General features: G+C 41.2%; 1 protein-coding gene and 1 long non-coding RNA gene across 4 annotated transcripts in view; one reads left to right on the top strand and one right to left on the bottom strand.

The window, feature by feature from the left end:
• Positions 1-15488, top strand: part of LOC311525493 — a 104038-nt gene that overhangs the window by 78546 nt on the left and 10004 nt on the right. For both annotated transcript variants that reach the window (XR_014712793.1, XR_014712794.1), the window contains exon 2: positions 13803-13909. This is a non-coding gene — a long non-coding RNA (uncharacterized lncRNA). The remainder of the gene's footprint in view (positions 1-13802; positions 13910-15488) is intronic.
• SHROOM1 (shroom family member 1) overlaps positions 1-15488 on the bottom strand; it is a 78146-nt gene that overhangs the window by 50740 nt on the left and 11918 nt on the right. Inside the window, exon 2 of one of the 2 annotated variants that reach the window (XM_084637668.1) lies at positions 14335-14505. The exons of the other annotated variant lie outside the window; for it this stretch is intronic. The gene's annotated coding sequence lies outside the window, so the exon portion shown is untranslated. The remainder of the gene's footprint in view (positions 1-14334; positions 14506-15488) is intronic. 2 annotated transcript variants of the gene reach the window in all.

Here is a 15488-nt window from a genome sequence, read left to right on the forward strand (position 1 = left end):
TGGGTTTTTCAGTAGATAGAGGTAGGGGAAATCTCATTCATCCATTCATGTGGTTTACAAATTAATCTCAGAGGCAACCCAAGACATTTCACTCCCGGTAATACTTCACATGGCTGTAGCAGCTTCTGTCTAAGCATCTGAAAGGACTTTACAACCATTAATTTAGCCTCACTATACCCTGTGAGGTCAGGAGCTATTATTATCCCTATTTTAGAGATTGGGAAACTCAGGCAGAGAGAGAGTAATCCCCAAGATCACACAGCAAATCAGTGGCAGATGTGAGAAGACAATTCAGGTGTCATCACTGCATAATCAACCTATAAAATGGAAAACATCACCCTCTGCCTGCCATTTCAATGCCAAGACTTTGCAAGATAAGAACCCCTCACTACTTTTTTTGAAACATTTTTATGTACATTTTCAAAATTCTTCCTCTCCAAATGTACCAAGTTACTTCTGAGGAACTTGCATTCACCTTTATTTTTCCAGCTGCTCAAACACTACAAAGGGTAATTCTCAGATAGTTTCAACTATAAACAATGTTTCCTGGAGCTGGATTTTCTATGAGCTGAATTCCTCTTGTGTGCCAGTGCAGGGACTAGGGGGCAGGCAAATTGCGCTTCCCTCATCCTGAAGCTGCCCTAAATTTATAGCTCAGTTCTCATTGTTCCTTGCAGCAGCTAGGCAATAGCTGGTTTCAGAGTAGCAGCCGTGTTAGTCTGTATTCGCAAAAAGAAAAGGAGTACTTGTATCTCCTCACTGTATTTTCCACTGAATTCATCCGATGAAGTGAGCTGTAGCTCACGAAAGCTTATGCTCAGATAAATTGGTTAGTCTCTAAGGTGCCACAAGTCCTCCTGTTCTTTAGGCAATAGCTGAGGCATAGGAATTCCCCAGCCACATCTCCCCCTGCCCCCAGCACATCTCTTGAGCCAGTGGTTCCTGGGGAGGTTGCAAAACCAGCTTAGTGCTTACCAGAGAGGCTACTTATGCTGGGGTTAATTCCCCAGAGGGACTACATAGCTGCATTGCAGCCTGACTTGCGAGGACACAGCCAACTACAAAGGTGCCATAGAGCACTGATGAATTGGTCTCCACACAAAACAAAGTGTTTTTAACCCACAGTGTAATAAGCCCTTGTGAAAAGAAAAGGAGGACTTGTGGCACCTTAGAGACTAACCAATTTATTTGAGCATGAGCTTTCGTGAGCTACAGCTCACTTCATCGGATACATACTGTGGAAACTGCAGAAGACATTATATACACAGAGACCATGAAACAATACCTCCTCCCACCCCACTTTCCTGCTGGTAATAGCTTATCTAAAAAGAAAAGGAGTACTTGTGGCACCCTAGAGACTAACCAATTTATTTGAGCATGAGCTTTTGTGAGCTACAGCTCAGTATTTGTGTGTGTGGTTTTTGGATGGGGGTGGGGGGGTGAGAAAACCTGGATTTGTGCTGGAAATGGCCCACCTTGATTATCATACACATTTTAAAGAGAGTGGTCACTTTGGATGGGCTATTACCAGCAGGAGAGTGAGTTTGTATATGGGGTGGCGGAGGGTGAGAAAACCTGGATTTGTGCTGGAAATGGCCCAACTTGATGATCACTTTAGATAAGCTATTACCAGCAGGAGAGTGGGGTGGGAGGAGCTATTGTTTCATGGTCTCTGTGTATATAATGTCTTCTGCAGTTTCCACAGTATGCATCCGATGAAGTGAGCTGTAGCTCACGAAAGCTCATGCTCAAATAAATTGGTTAGTCTCTAAGGTGCCACAAGTACTCCTTTTCTTTTTGCGAATACAGACTAACACGGCTGTTACTCTGAAGCCCTTGTGGGTTCCTTTGGGCATGGCCTCTACATTTAACCTGTTTTATAGAAAATTTAAAAAAAGTACTCATATGCCTCAGCTGCAAGACCTTCTCTTCACTATTTATCATGTACCTCGATTCCTTTTACCATGCAAATAAACGCATACTCTCAGATTTGGGCCCAGCCCTGCAGGCATGAGATGACCCCCAGTGATAAAAACCTGCAAGCAGAGCTCCTGCATCTGTACTAGCTTGAGCAATATAGGAGATAGAAATGCCCTATTAGATCATCTTTCTCCACCTTGTGCACAGGATTGTTCCCTGCAGTCTTGGGTTCATGAAACAGTGTCGGTTTCAACAACTCTGAAGTTTAATTTTTTCTGGTAAATTTCATTCTAGCCTTGTAGATTTAGTCCAATCATTTGTCACTGTCACAAGTTTTCCAGTGAAAAAGGTCAAGACTCTTGTCATCAACAGCTTCTGCCCCCAAGTGGGTGATACCTCCTGTGATTGCATGCCCCTAAAGTCAGCCTTGCTCTTGAGGCAAAACACTTCAAAACGTGGCTTTAATAGTTTCCAAAAGTGTTTCCTGCCCCTTGATCTGTTTTCCTGTGGGCAGCCCCAGCAAAGCTCTCTTTGAATGATAGCAAATGGATTCTGGCAGCAGGCACACTGGAGGTAATCAGAGAGCCAAGTTACTCCTCAATGGGTAGTATGGACAATGTACTTCTACAGAAAACACAGTTTCCTTTTCCCATTCTCCTCACTCTGTCCTTCTGTTGCAATATCTTTGTAATTACCCCATTACTCTGTCCTTCCTAGGGTAGCATCACGGGGCCCCCAAACCTTTTCACTTTATGGCCTCACAGAACCACCACTTTCTCGCACAGACTAAGAAGGAATCTCTTAGGCCCTGGATCAGCTGAATCTACACTCTGCCCAGATTCACAGCAAATGAGACACTGGGCAACACGGAGTAACTGCAGCTCCACTTTCTGTTATTCAGTATCTGCACAAAACAGATAGGGATGTACATATCATAGTGATTGATGCATTCTAAATAGAGAGATTAGACAAGATGGAGCCACCTAAAATACTCACACACACTACACTGGTATCTGATTATTCGCCAAAGGCGGGTCAATGGACTGAATTAACCCTCTCAGGCTTTGAACCTTTGGTTCCAAGGAATCTAGATTGTTCATATGTTATAACCTCCAGTCTTTCACTTCAAAATACTGAGGTAACACATTAGGGTCATATTCCAGGATCAGTCTTTGGAAAGATCTGAAAGACGATGGCTGAGAAATTCTAAAAACAGGACTCGACACATCTTTCAATGGGATTCAGATAGGTGTCAGGGAAGTGGCTTCCTATGCTACCATGTGACTTGGACGTCTCATGTAAACAGTACAGCATTATGCAGTTCATAGAGATTAAATACCATCCACATTCTGAAGCCATTTTCTTCTGTAATTTATCTGCTCAACAAGTGGAAACTGTTCTTTGATTGATTACCTTCCACCATGCTCGGTGTTGGTGCTGCATTGGAAAGGAAAGGAAAGCAAACAGCAACCACAGATATTTCATTATCTTGCTAGTCAATTATTAATTAGAGTTTCATTTTTGGCCATCCATTTGACCAGTGATCATAACTCCTGCACTATATGTTGCTTTGCTGGGTGAACAGAACTGAAAACTTCCATGAACCTGGGAACAAATCAGAAGAAGCAGCTGGAAGGAACACTCATCGGGAGCTAGTATGCAGTGGTTCTATTTGTTTCCCATAGAAATGTAGTTACTCCCTGTGACGTCGTGTTCAGGTCCTTTGTCACTCCAGAGAGAGGACTCTGAAGATCTACCATCCTTGTCCCATGGTTTTCTTAGGAGGAGGCTGCACCAAGCCAGCCAACAGTCTTGGGTTTCAGGAATTTTTTTCCCAGGCAGGGTTCAAAGGCAGCCATGGGAAGCATTGCTAGCTGAGAGTTGATTGAATGCAACTGAAAGTATTTCATCTCAGCTAAGAAGAATGTGCTACTCTCTGGGATGAGGGTTGGGGAGGAAGGGCAAGGGATTGTACATATGTCAGGACAGGATGCTCTGGGGAAACATAATAGCTACCCTCTATGGTTTGCCTTTTAAGTTTACTGTTTGTAAAACTGTATGGAAGGAATGCAGTTGGAAGCTTGATTAAATCAGAACCCCTGCAGTAAAACCCTAATTTTCCACAGCCAGGGCATAGATTCACTCAAGAGCTATACGAAAGAAAAACAATCCCAGTCCAGTACTATATTACACAATATAGGCTCCTACTCTAAGAGGATAAAAGTGTCACACTTTTAGGTAGAGGCCATTCATAAAATAACCCAAAATAGCCAATCCAGTAGCACTATCACTCCTACTTGAACTGTCAAATGGTTAATTACAGAACCTCCTGGGCAATAAGGCTCAACTTGTGAAAAGCACTAATGTCAAGGGAAAACTGGAAAAGAACATCCTTTTAAACATCCTTTAAACGTTCATCCCCTTTGTGGCTAGATTTAATTTTTTATAAAGGGCTCCCTGGAGCAATTCTGGTCTTGTTTTTAAATTGACTTCACCACATTCTCTGAGCAGGCGATGGTGAAGTCACTACAGTAAAGACTGAGAACACTGTTTATAGTTTAGTGAAGAGAAAAAGCAGGCAGAGGATGTGGGTTATTTTGATGCATAAATCATGCTGACCTCTGAAACTGCCTGTCTGTTGAGTGTAAAGGGCATATAGGAACTTCCTGATTACAGCCCTGGGTTTGTTAATTTGAGATTTTTCTGGAAGCAGCAATCCAGGCTCTTTTAAAAAAATAAAATAAGTCACAAACTACCAAAAATCTGTTTCCAAACAGCCACAATTTATTACCAGTAATTTTCAAGCACCTACAAAAGGGATGACTGACTTGTCAAAGCTTTGCAGACACAAAGACCGAGATCCTCAAAGCTATTTAGCTACCTAACTCCCACTGAAATCAATGACAGTTAGATGCCTACATACCTTTGAGATCTGGGTCAAAGGCCTATCCTACTCCTGGACCTTCCTGACTAAAAAAAGGAATAATATACCCAACAACCAAAGCTGGAAAACACAGAGGTGGAGCTCATTATTTTATAGTTTTAAAATCTCTCTTCTGAAAGCTTTTCAGGAGTATGCACTGACAGTCTATCCCCCAGTCAGGGAAGATGGATAGATCAGTAGTCTGGCACCATGCTGGGTCTTGGGAGAACTGGGTTCAATTCTCTGTCCTGCCATAAGCTTCAAGGTGCCCTTCAGTATGTCACTTATGGCCAGATTTTTACAGCTATAGTAACTCCTCGCTTAACGTTGTAGTTCTGTTCCTGAAAAATGCGACTAAGTGAAACGATGTTAAGCGAATCCAATTTCCCCATAAGAATTAATGTAAATAGGGAGGAGTTAAGTTCCAGGGAAATTTTTTTTCACCAGACAAAAGACATATATATAACACACACACAGAGTATAAGTTTTAAACAAACAATTTAATACTGTACACACAAGGATGATTGTGAAGCTTGGTTGAGGTGGTGGAGTCAGAGGGTGGGATATTTCCCAGGGAATGCCTTACTGCTAAATTTCAGAGGGGTAGCCATGTTAGTCTGTTTCAGCCAAACCAATGAGGAGTCTTGTAGCACCTTAAAGACTAACAAATTTATTAGAGCATAAGCTTTTGTGGGCTCTGACCCACTTCTTCAGATGTATGGAGAAGCGGGTCATAGCCCACAAACGCTTATGCTCTAATAAATTTGTTAGTCTTTAAGGTGCTACAAGACTCCCCGTTGTTTTTACTGTTAAACGATGAACTAGCAGTAGGCTGAGCCCTCAAGGGTTAACACATTGTTGTTAATGTAACCTCATACTCTACAAGGCAGCACAAATGGAGGGAGGGGAGACAGCATGGCAGACAGAGACTGAGACACACACCCTGTGTGTAGGGTGACCAGATGTCCCAATTTTATAGGGACAGTCCTGGTTTTTGGAGCTTTTTCTTACATAGGCACTTATTAGCCCCCAACCCCATCCTGATTTTTCACACTTGCTATCTGGTCACCCTACCTGTGTGTGTGTGTGTGTGAGTGTGAGAGAGATGGATGCACATTGCCCCTTTAAGTACTCTAAGCCCCCATCAGCTCGCTCCAAAGGGCTGCTCTTCCTGCAAGCAGTGGACAAAGCAGGCAGCTGCCAAACAGGAGCATCGAGCAATTTTAAACGAGCACATTCCCTAATTGATCAGCAACATAACAACGAAACAACTTTAAGTGAGGAGTTACTGTATTTCAGTGCTTTTCTTCCAGCACCAGGGATGAAGAACAGCCTCTCTGAATGGAACGAAGGGGAGCACTGGTCATAGATTCCAGTTTGTTCAGCGCATGCTGTGAGCAGGAAGGCTCTGAGGGTGGACAAAGTGTTGCCTCCATGAAAAGGAACTTGAGTCTGGCTGCTCTGTCCTTTTTGGGATGGGGCTTAAAACCATTATGAATGTGACATCTGTCACTAACCCGTGATTCCCCCAGGCATTTAAGACAGGAGGGGTGCAGATCACTCACAGGCACAGGTCTGCTGCAAGAGAGACAAGACTTGAAACCTGGAGACCAAGGCATGACCCTAGCACAGGTACACAGTTGGGAACTGGGGAAACCAAAGTCTTAAAAACTAAAACCTAACTTTCTAAATATAGCTTTACATGCTCTAAACTAGGCAAAAAATGGGTGCTTGCAAAAACACAGGCTCCAACCACCATCACAGGGGGTAAGAAGGAACTTCGGGGGCTCAGTGGCAGCTCCGACCCTTATACCTTTGCACAGTAGTGTGAGGCAGCAGAGGGTGCTCATGCTACCCTGATGGATGCTGCTGAGGGGAAAAAAATATCCAGCAACTGTGCACAAGATGTGCACACACCTACAGTGGAATGGACATGGGCAATCACTCGGAGAGGAACAGAATTTCCTACCTCACAGGATGTTGTGATGTGGAAACTACAGAACCTGAACCACCAAAAAAGAAAATCAACCTTCTGCTCGGCATCTGACTCAGATGATGAAAATGAACGTGTCGGTCCGCACTGCTTCGGATCGTTATCGAGCAGCACCCGTCATCAGCGTGGACACGTCCTCTGGAATGGTGGTTGAAACATGAAGGGACATATGAATCTTTAGCACATCTGGCATATAAATATCTTGCGACATTAGCTACAACAGTGCCATGCAAAGGTCTGTTTTCACTTTCAGGTGACATTGTGAACAAGAGGCAGGCAGCATTATCTCCTCCTGCAAATGTAAACACACTGATTTGTCTGAGCGATTGGCTGAACAAAAAAATAGGACAGAATGGACTTGTAGGCTCTAAAGTTTTACATTGTTTTATTTTTGAATGCAGGTTTTTTTGTACCTAATTCTACATTTGTAAGGTCAACTTCCTGATAAAGAGACTGCACTACAGGACTTGTATTAGGTGAACTGAAAAACACTATTTCTTTTGTGAGCTACAGCTCACTTCATCAGATGCATACTGTGGAAAATACAGCAGATGTTTTTATACACACAGACCATGAAAAAATGGGTGTTTATCACTTCAAAAGGTTTTCTCTCCCCCCACCCCACTCTCCTGCTGGTAATAGCTTATCTAAAGTGATCGCTCTCCTTACAATGTGTATGATAATCAAGGTGGGCCATTTCCAGCACAAATCCAGGTTTGGTTAGTCTCTAAGGTGCCACAAGTACTCCTTTTCTTTTTGCGAATACAGACTAACACGGCTGCTACTCTGAAAACTATTTCTTTTGTTTTTTTACAGTGCAAATATTTGTAATAAAAAATAAATATAAAGTGAGCACTTTGTATTCTGGGTTATAATTGAATAGATTTGAAAATGTAGAAAATATCCAAAAATATTTAAATAAATGGTATGCTATGATCGTTTAACAGTGTGATTAATTGCTTGACAGCCCTAATTGCCTATTTAAAAAAAAAAAAACATAAAAAAAGACTCTGGCACTTCTCAAATATTTTTCACCCAATGGATGGAAAAGTGTTTCACAAGTATTAACAAGTAAAGCCCATAACGTCTGTGTGTTAGCTCCAGTCAGTAAGAGTTACAAGTATCACTTCAGTCACTCCTGAAATGCAGCCATCTCTAAGACAGAGTGCAGTTTATCATATCGTTGTTTAGGGCAGGAAGTGAAGAAGAATGACTTTCTAGGATGCGGACACTAACCATTCCCCTGCTCTTACAAAAACTGTCACAGCATCTTCAACGATCACCAATGGTCAAGGTGTCTGTCTTGCATCTTATCCTAAAAAGACAGTACTTCCCACCACACAGCACCTGCTAACGCCCTGCAGAAGCATTGGTTTTTAGTAACAATTCAGAGGGAGTACCACCACCTTTTGAGTCATCAGCACTGTTTCCTGCAGCAGCTTGGCATTCCTGGGAGATGAACCCACCTCAGTGAACCAGGCTCAGAATTGTCAACCCCAAGGGCTCAAAAATCGTGGGTCAGGCCCTAAAGATCAGAAGATTTGCTTAAAAACACATGAGATTTTGTAAGAGTAATATATTTTAGGTTCTTTTTATTTGACTTAGGGTTTCTGACCCTTTGGGGTGCGCTCGCTTCACGTTTTCAAGCTTCTCTCTATGATCGTGACAGCTAAAAAGTAGATTTTTTTAAAAAATGAAAGCCAAGATTCTCAGGCAATCTTTTCATTCCTGCAACTCAGGCTTTAAGAAAAAACACATGAAAGTTTGCAATCAAAATTGCAAGAGCTGGCAACAATGCATGCTTACTTTGTGAACTCTGACAGGATCACAGCACCACAAGGTGATATGGCAGTATTACAACAGGCCAAAAATTGCCTCTTCAGTCTACACTATAAATCTATTACCTGAACTGTATATCTTTCGTATGTATTCTGCACTCCTACTGTGTTACTTCGAATGACACTGACATCCATTGGTAGAAGGAGCGTAGAATGTGCAATCATGGTGTACAACAGATCTAGGAGAAGAGATTTTGCCCACCGTACTAGCACTTTGCACTGAGGTAGTTCTTTATTCTGTTCTTTATTTCCGTCACCTCTGTTAAGTTTTCAATAATTATAGACATGTCAGCCAAATTTTAAGTCAAAATGACTCCTAACAACATTGACAATTTTTCCTCCTTCAACTTCACACACAACAAACTGGTTGCTACCCAGCCTGATGAAGAAGATTTTAATCAAGCATAAAGTGAAAAAGGAGCAGGTAAAGAGAATTAACAGGCCAGATGGGCACATAACAGGAGAAATTGTGAAAATAAATGAAAGAAAAAGATAATCCAATAAGTACTCTATTCAAGATATATTTCATTACCCCATAGCACTCAAAATCTTATGCACACCTGGCTGTGTAACCTGCTTTAATGTATGCTCAAGAAAGCAGAACTCAAAATGAGGGTAAAATGCTGAAAACACAAATACCAACCGCTACTTGTAAAAACCTTAAATCACCCACTGGGGATATTTCCTTAGAATGTTATTTTTGTTACATGGCACCAGCAGGGCTACAGATGGCTGCTGAGAGTGTTGGCTTCGAAAACTAGGTCAGCGGATACACAAATGCAGAGTTAAAAAAAAAAATTCATATTTTTCCCCCAAGATCATCCAGATAACAGCAGCCTGACAGCCGCAGAATAAAACTGCTGGAAAATGTCTCCTAATGACAGACATCACAGATATGGTTACACTGACTAGTGAATCAACCTAGTTAGTAGGGCGGAAAATTGAAATACTGATCTCACAGACATACTTATTCTTTTCTCATTGGAATCCTTCCTACTCGAGTTAATCCCCGATCACTGCATTAGAGCAGGAGAATGTTGTAGTTATTCAGTATTTTCTACGAATTAGTTAATGTTTGTACAGGACTTTGTAGATGTATGGCAATATTAAATGCCCATTATTTTAACAAGCCTTGCAAATGCATCATGGGCCAAATCCCAAAGGCTCTCACTAGGGTTTTAAATCATTCTTCACTCAGGCAAAGCTGCAAGGAGAGTTTGTCCCCATTAAAATAGACTAACAGACACAAAGTCTACTCACCCGATTTGACTGTAATGATGACCACAACAACAACAACGAGAATTATATTATTACAATGGTGACTAAATGCCCCCCCCCCTTGAGATAGGGGCCCAATTTGCTAGCCACTGCACAACCATGTAGGGTATGTCTATACTCACACTAGCTCTCATCGAGCTTGTGTGCTAAAAACAATAGTAGTAGCTGGGGTAGCACTGGCGGCAGCTAGCGGTGGCGTGGACTAGCTGCCCCGAGTACTTATCCACTGGGCTCAGGCAGGTTTGTACTGAAGCATTGCTAGCCCATGTCACCACTTGTCACTGCCCCGGCTACACGAATATTCTTAGCGCTCTAGCTCAATGAGAGCTAGTGCGAGAAGGTACGAAAGCTGAGAATTACACCTCCCAGTGTAGATGTAGCCATAGAGACACACCCTGCCCCTGGACACTTTGAAGTCTAAATGGATGAAGCAAAGGGTGAGAAGAGGAAGAGAGGTACGGAGAGGGGAAGTGACTTGCTCAAGGTCACACAACAGCTCAGAGCTGGGAACAGAATCCAAGTCTCTAGACTTCCAAGAGACAGTGCTGCCTTCTTTTCCTCCTCCCTGGTGAGTATTACCCAGGCACATAGGTGTAACTGAGAATAGGAGTGTGGATTTGCAAATGCACTGAAAGTGAATAGAAGAGTTTTGACCTATAAGACCACCTAGTACTCTGGGATGAAGGCAGGGTTGCCGACTCTGCTCCTCTGGCTGGCACAATGAAACCTTTGCCAGTAAGAGGAAGGTTCATCTGTGTGAGAGACAGAACTTTCCTGGGGTTGGTCAGACTGTGGAATGAACTACCCCAGGAACGAAGGACCATCATAAACCTCTCCACCTTACGCTCCAAGTGCCAGGTGCATTTGTTCACCCTGCCTTCTCTAACATAATCACACAGCAAAGTGACATTAAAAAAAAACAACTTTGTAAACCAAAACACTCCACTGCATACACAATTCTTTCTCTGGGTAGAAGATGAGAAAATAAGCCACAGGAGACAGATATCAGGATGTGTCTATACAAGGGCTGGAAAGTGCTTGAGGAGATATAACTGCACTAGCTCTGATTGAAACAGAAGTATATAGGCAGCAGTATGAGTGCTGGGAGGGGCTAGCAACCCTAAGTACAATCCTGGTCGAGACCCGTACTGGGGTGACTAGACCGTGACACTGTTCATGCCACAGTAGCTACTTCTATTTTTAGCTTGATCAGAGCTAATGCGGGTATCTCTTCTTGAACTGGAATTTACACCTTCCAGCTCCCGTGCAGACCTCCCCTCAGACACATCACTAAATGCATACTGGAAGGCGCTCAGATACCCTGGTAATGAGCATATAGAATAGAATAGACTGTGACAATGATTTTATGAAGTCTGCAGATTTTATGAAGTCCCTTTACCTCAGTTCATGTTCAACTGTGTTTAAATTTGGTTTTCCAAGACAACACCATTTTAAAAACTGAATTGGGTTTATCAACCAGAACATGAACACCAAATCCTTGTGTTGTTTTAAATACTTGTCTGGTACTGAAGTGGTTCATGAATCTTTAAGTCTGAACAATCAAGTCATGTTTCAAAGTCCCATTAGAAAATAAAAACAAACATCACACAAGTTTCCCACATGTTCCTTTTTAAGGACATACAACTTGTGTTCTATTGAAAGCAAAAACCTAAAACTTATTCATTCTTTATTAGCTTCAGCTGGAGGGGCTGCTCATTCCGAAAACTGCAGGACAGTGTTTTATACTTTAATATTAGCCCCAGAGTCCTGCCTTCATTGTTACAGAAGACAAAAAGATGAAAGAAATATTAGAAAATTTACAACTTTAGGCTGCCTTAACTACTGGTCTATAGGCAGTGGAGTAACTACTCACATTTGAAGATTATGGGTAGAAGCACAAGGTTTGGGATAGTACATATTATGGAGTTTGAAGTGATTTGGTAAAACAGAAGCCACTTGATTCATCAGGTGACCAAAAGATCAAGGACATTTAACAAATTACATTTCAGATCATCTAACCTTGAAGTTGTTGCAGCTCAGAAAGTGTAGGGTCCCTTAACTTTCCTATATGGTAGCCAATAAAGCTAATACTTACCCACAATGAGACTGCTAGAATATCATGTGCAATTCTGGATGCTATGTTACAAGAAAGATGCCAATAAATTAGAGGAACTTCACAGAGATCAATAAGAATATTAATGGATTGGGAGGGATTGGTTTATTATATATGATCAAAAGAATAAATTAGCCTAAATGATGGCTAAAGGAAAATATAACTAAGTACAAATGTTTGAAGGGCTTAAATCCTATTAAAGAGATCACATTGTTTAAGCATTAAAATTAGTGCCATGACACTGGGCAAAGGAAAAATTTAAGCCTAGAATGTGACAAATTCCCTCTTGAGGGAACACATCATATATGAAATATCAGGCATTACATTTCATTTGATACATACTGTGAATCCAGATCATCATAATTTGTTGGAGGAAAGTGCCCTATTCCAAACAGATGTGATTTATTTGCTATATGGATAGTTTTCATTCATGCAGCACTACCTGAAGGGAGAAAGGATGAGTTTAGCCTTCATAATCCACCTGATATGGTGACTAAGGGCATAAAGATAGAACACTGTCTGAATGAAGGAGTTGCAGCTGTAGCTAAATGTGGACAGGAAATCAGACTGAAGTTCCCAGAGGAGGCAGGTAGCTTTGAAATTATATAATTTGTGATTTGCTATAATTATTTGTTGTAATTTTTAGGAAATTTCATTTTTACCTTTGGCCTCCTCAGGATGATAGCATTACGGGCCCTCAACCTGCAGAGTGCTAAGAGCTTCATGTGAGGTGCTGAGACTGTCAACTCATTTTGAAGCCAATGGGACCTGACATCTCCTACTGCATCACAGGAGACACTCAACGTTTTACAGGATAGGACTGTGTAAGAGCAATGATTTTGCAGCTCTGTGTCGCCCTGTATGAGGCAGCACCATTCAACCAAGCTGCTTCTTTTGTGACAGCTATCTGCTAGTGTGCACTTCAGGGGCTCAGACCGATGGTGTTGGCTCTGGTCCTCCAACAAAAGGAAAAAACAGATACGTGTTCCTCTGTGATTTGTTTTATTTATACTGTTTCTGTACTTATAGGGCCAAGACTTTCAGAGGGAGTTGTGTTTATTGTCACATATGCATACACAACTGTACACAAATGAACACAGACAGACTATGTGGTTCTCAATCTCTTACACTAACTAAACAGACTGTCCTACCTAATGTAACCACACAGAATCTCAGTAGTCTTTCAAACGGAGTAGAGAAAGCCCCATCACTTGCGTCATTTAAAACTAGCCTAGGTGAAGGTGCAACATGGATAAGCAAATTTCTGCTCATAGCCTCAGTCCTGAATCAGTGGAACCACTGAGAGAGGTCTCTGTGGCATCCAAACCATGGCAGCAGGGATACCAAAGTAATGGCAGTTGTAGGTGTTGTGATGTGACCACTGAGCCATTGGCAATTGGATGAGATCACCAACTTGAAATGCAGTTTAGGGCTAGGTTCTGCTCCCATGGACATCTAGGGTCAGGCCATTATTAGGTAAGAAGCAGAGACAGAACGGCCAGCCAGCTATAAGAAGCTGTTATTGCCTAAAAGTCTGTTGCCTTCCCCTCACCATCCCACCTTTTCTTCTACAGATAACAGTATTATATGTCTGGGACTTAAATGTAATAATAATTCCCATTTCAGAGAGTCAATCAGGAAACATGTCTGTAGCTAAGTACTGATAAGAAACAGTATTGCAAAACTCTAATAAAACACAGTCCCTAGCAAACTGCAATCCATTTGTTTCTCTTCCAGGGAAAAGAGTGAAACAAGTAAAACAAGAGAGGGATGTTTTAGTTCCCAGGAGACAAGGACCCAGCTGAAGAGACACAACAACAGCTAAGGCCTGCTTTTGTCATCAGGTATGCATTCCTTTCTTTGTATACTAAAAAAAATAAATAAATAAAGAGGGCTTCTGTTGGTATGTTGATATAGTTACACAGCAAGGGCAGAGCCAGCTCTCTGTTTTCTCTCACAACACTCAGGCACAATGGTGTCCTTATTACAGGGAGCCTAAATAAATAATACAGCCGTCAGACATAAGAAAGGGAAGGAGCATTACAATATTAAGTTCCAAAACCAGAATGGGGGACCTTTTCCTACTGAGCAAAGACGACTTAGCCCAGTATGATTTGGAAACCCATCAACTTAGACAATGGTCTGATCTAGCAGTTCTTTCACGGGCAAAAATTCCATTGTCCCAATAGGGTTACACCAATTACCCCAACTGAGGATCTGGCCCATTTGCTTGAATTCAGGGTACTGACTGAAAGCAGAAGTTACCTACCTTACATGTTTTTTTGTTGGTGCTTCCTTGACTTCAGTGGGAGTTTTGATTGTACAAAGACAGCACTATCTGGCCCAACCTCTCTCTCTTGAATGCAGATCTGACTCATTAATCTTTTGAGGACTGCGGGCATATCTTCACATTCTGCTAAGCGTTCATTTGGCTGGTAGTCTGGAAAATGCCAGTTAATCATTTAAAGTTTGGAATCTCTCTGAACTTCAGAAGACATTGGGAGGGCAGAACAACATATAAATCCATTAAATTCCCCACCTGTCATCTTTGTGACCCTGACCTTTAAAATGGGATTTTGTGTGTTTAAACATTTATATTTTACTAAGAAGAATTTCTTTTTACTAACTAAAAATTTCACTGTCAGCCAAGTGCCTGATCCAGTAAGAGTTCTGAGTGCTGAAGAAATACAAGATTAAGTCCCAAGAATGTTAACTCATGGATGGTAAAGTTATAAATAATGAGGAATAAATAATATTAACAGAAAAACAAGAGACATAAGGATTTGACTTTTATGGAAATTATTTCTTACATGTCTGAAATGTAAGACACATTATAATTTGTTCACTGTATTTTTAGTTTCATAACTTAACATGTCTGAGACTAATTATATTAACAAGAGAGGGAACACTACAGTTCTGTAGGAGATAGACTGGGAAATTAAGGTTGAAAGCCTCACTTACTTTCTCATGTAATAACAGACATAATGACAGAAGATTTTATATCCAATTGACAAACCTGGCTAAACTTGTAAGTGTTATCAATTAAGTGGAAAGAAACAAGAAGGATTTGATCAGATTTAGTCCAACTACCTTTTGTGGAGGTTTATGTTTAATACATTTCAGGCAAAATTTTCAAAGAGCATGTGAAAAACTACCTGGGATTAAAAATGCTATCCAAATAATTTAAAAATTAATAAATGTATACATTTTGAAATGTAAAATTTGGCAAGGACATCTGTTAGCAGGAACAACGTGAGGTTTTTATATGTGCAAATGGATAAATATAATAAAAATCATACTTTGTACTTAAACAGCACTTATGTATATATCTTAGAGCACTTATATTACATAGGGAAATATAAATTCAGAGTTATAAAACAATTTGTCCAAATTCAGATAGTGAGTCAGTGGCAGATCTGGGAA

This window comes from Lepidochelys olivacea (assembly GCF_965140295.1).
Source record: "Lepidochelys olivacea isolate rLepOli2 genome assembly, chromosome: 8".
Taxonomy (NCBI): Eukaryota; Metazoa; Chordata; order Testudines; family Cheloniidae; genus Lepidochelys; species Lepidochelys olivacea.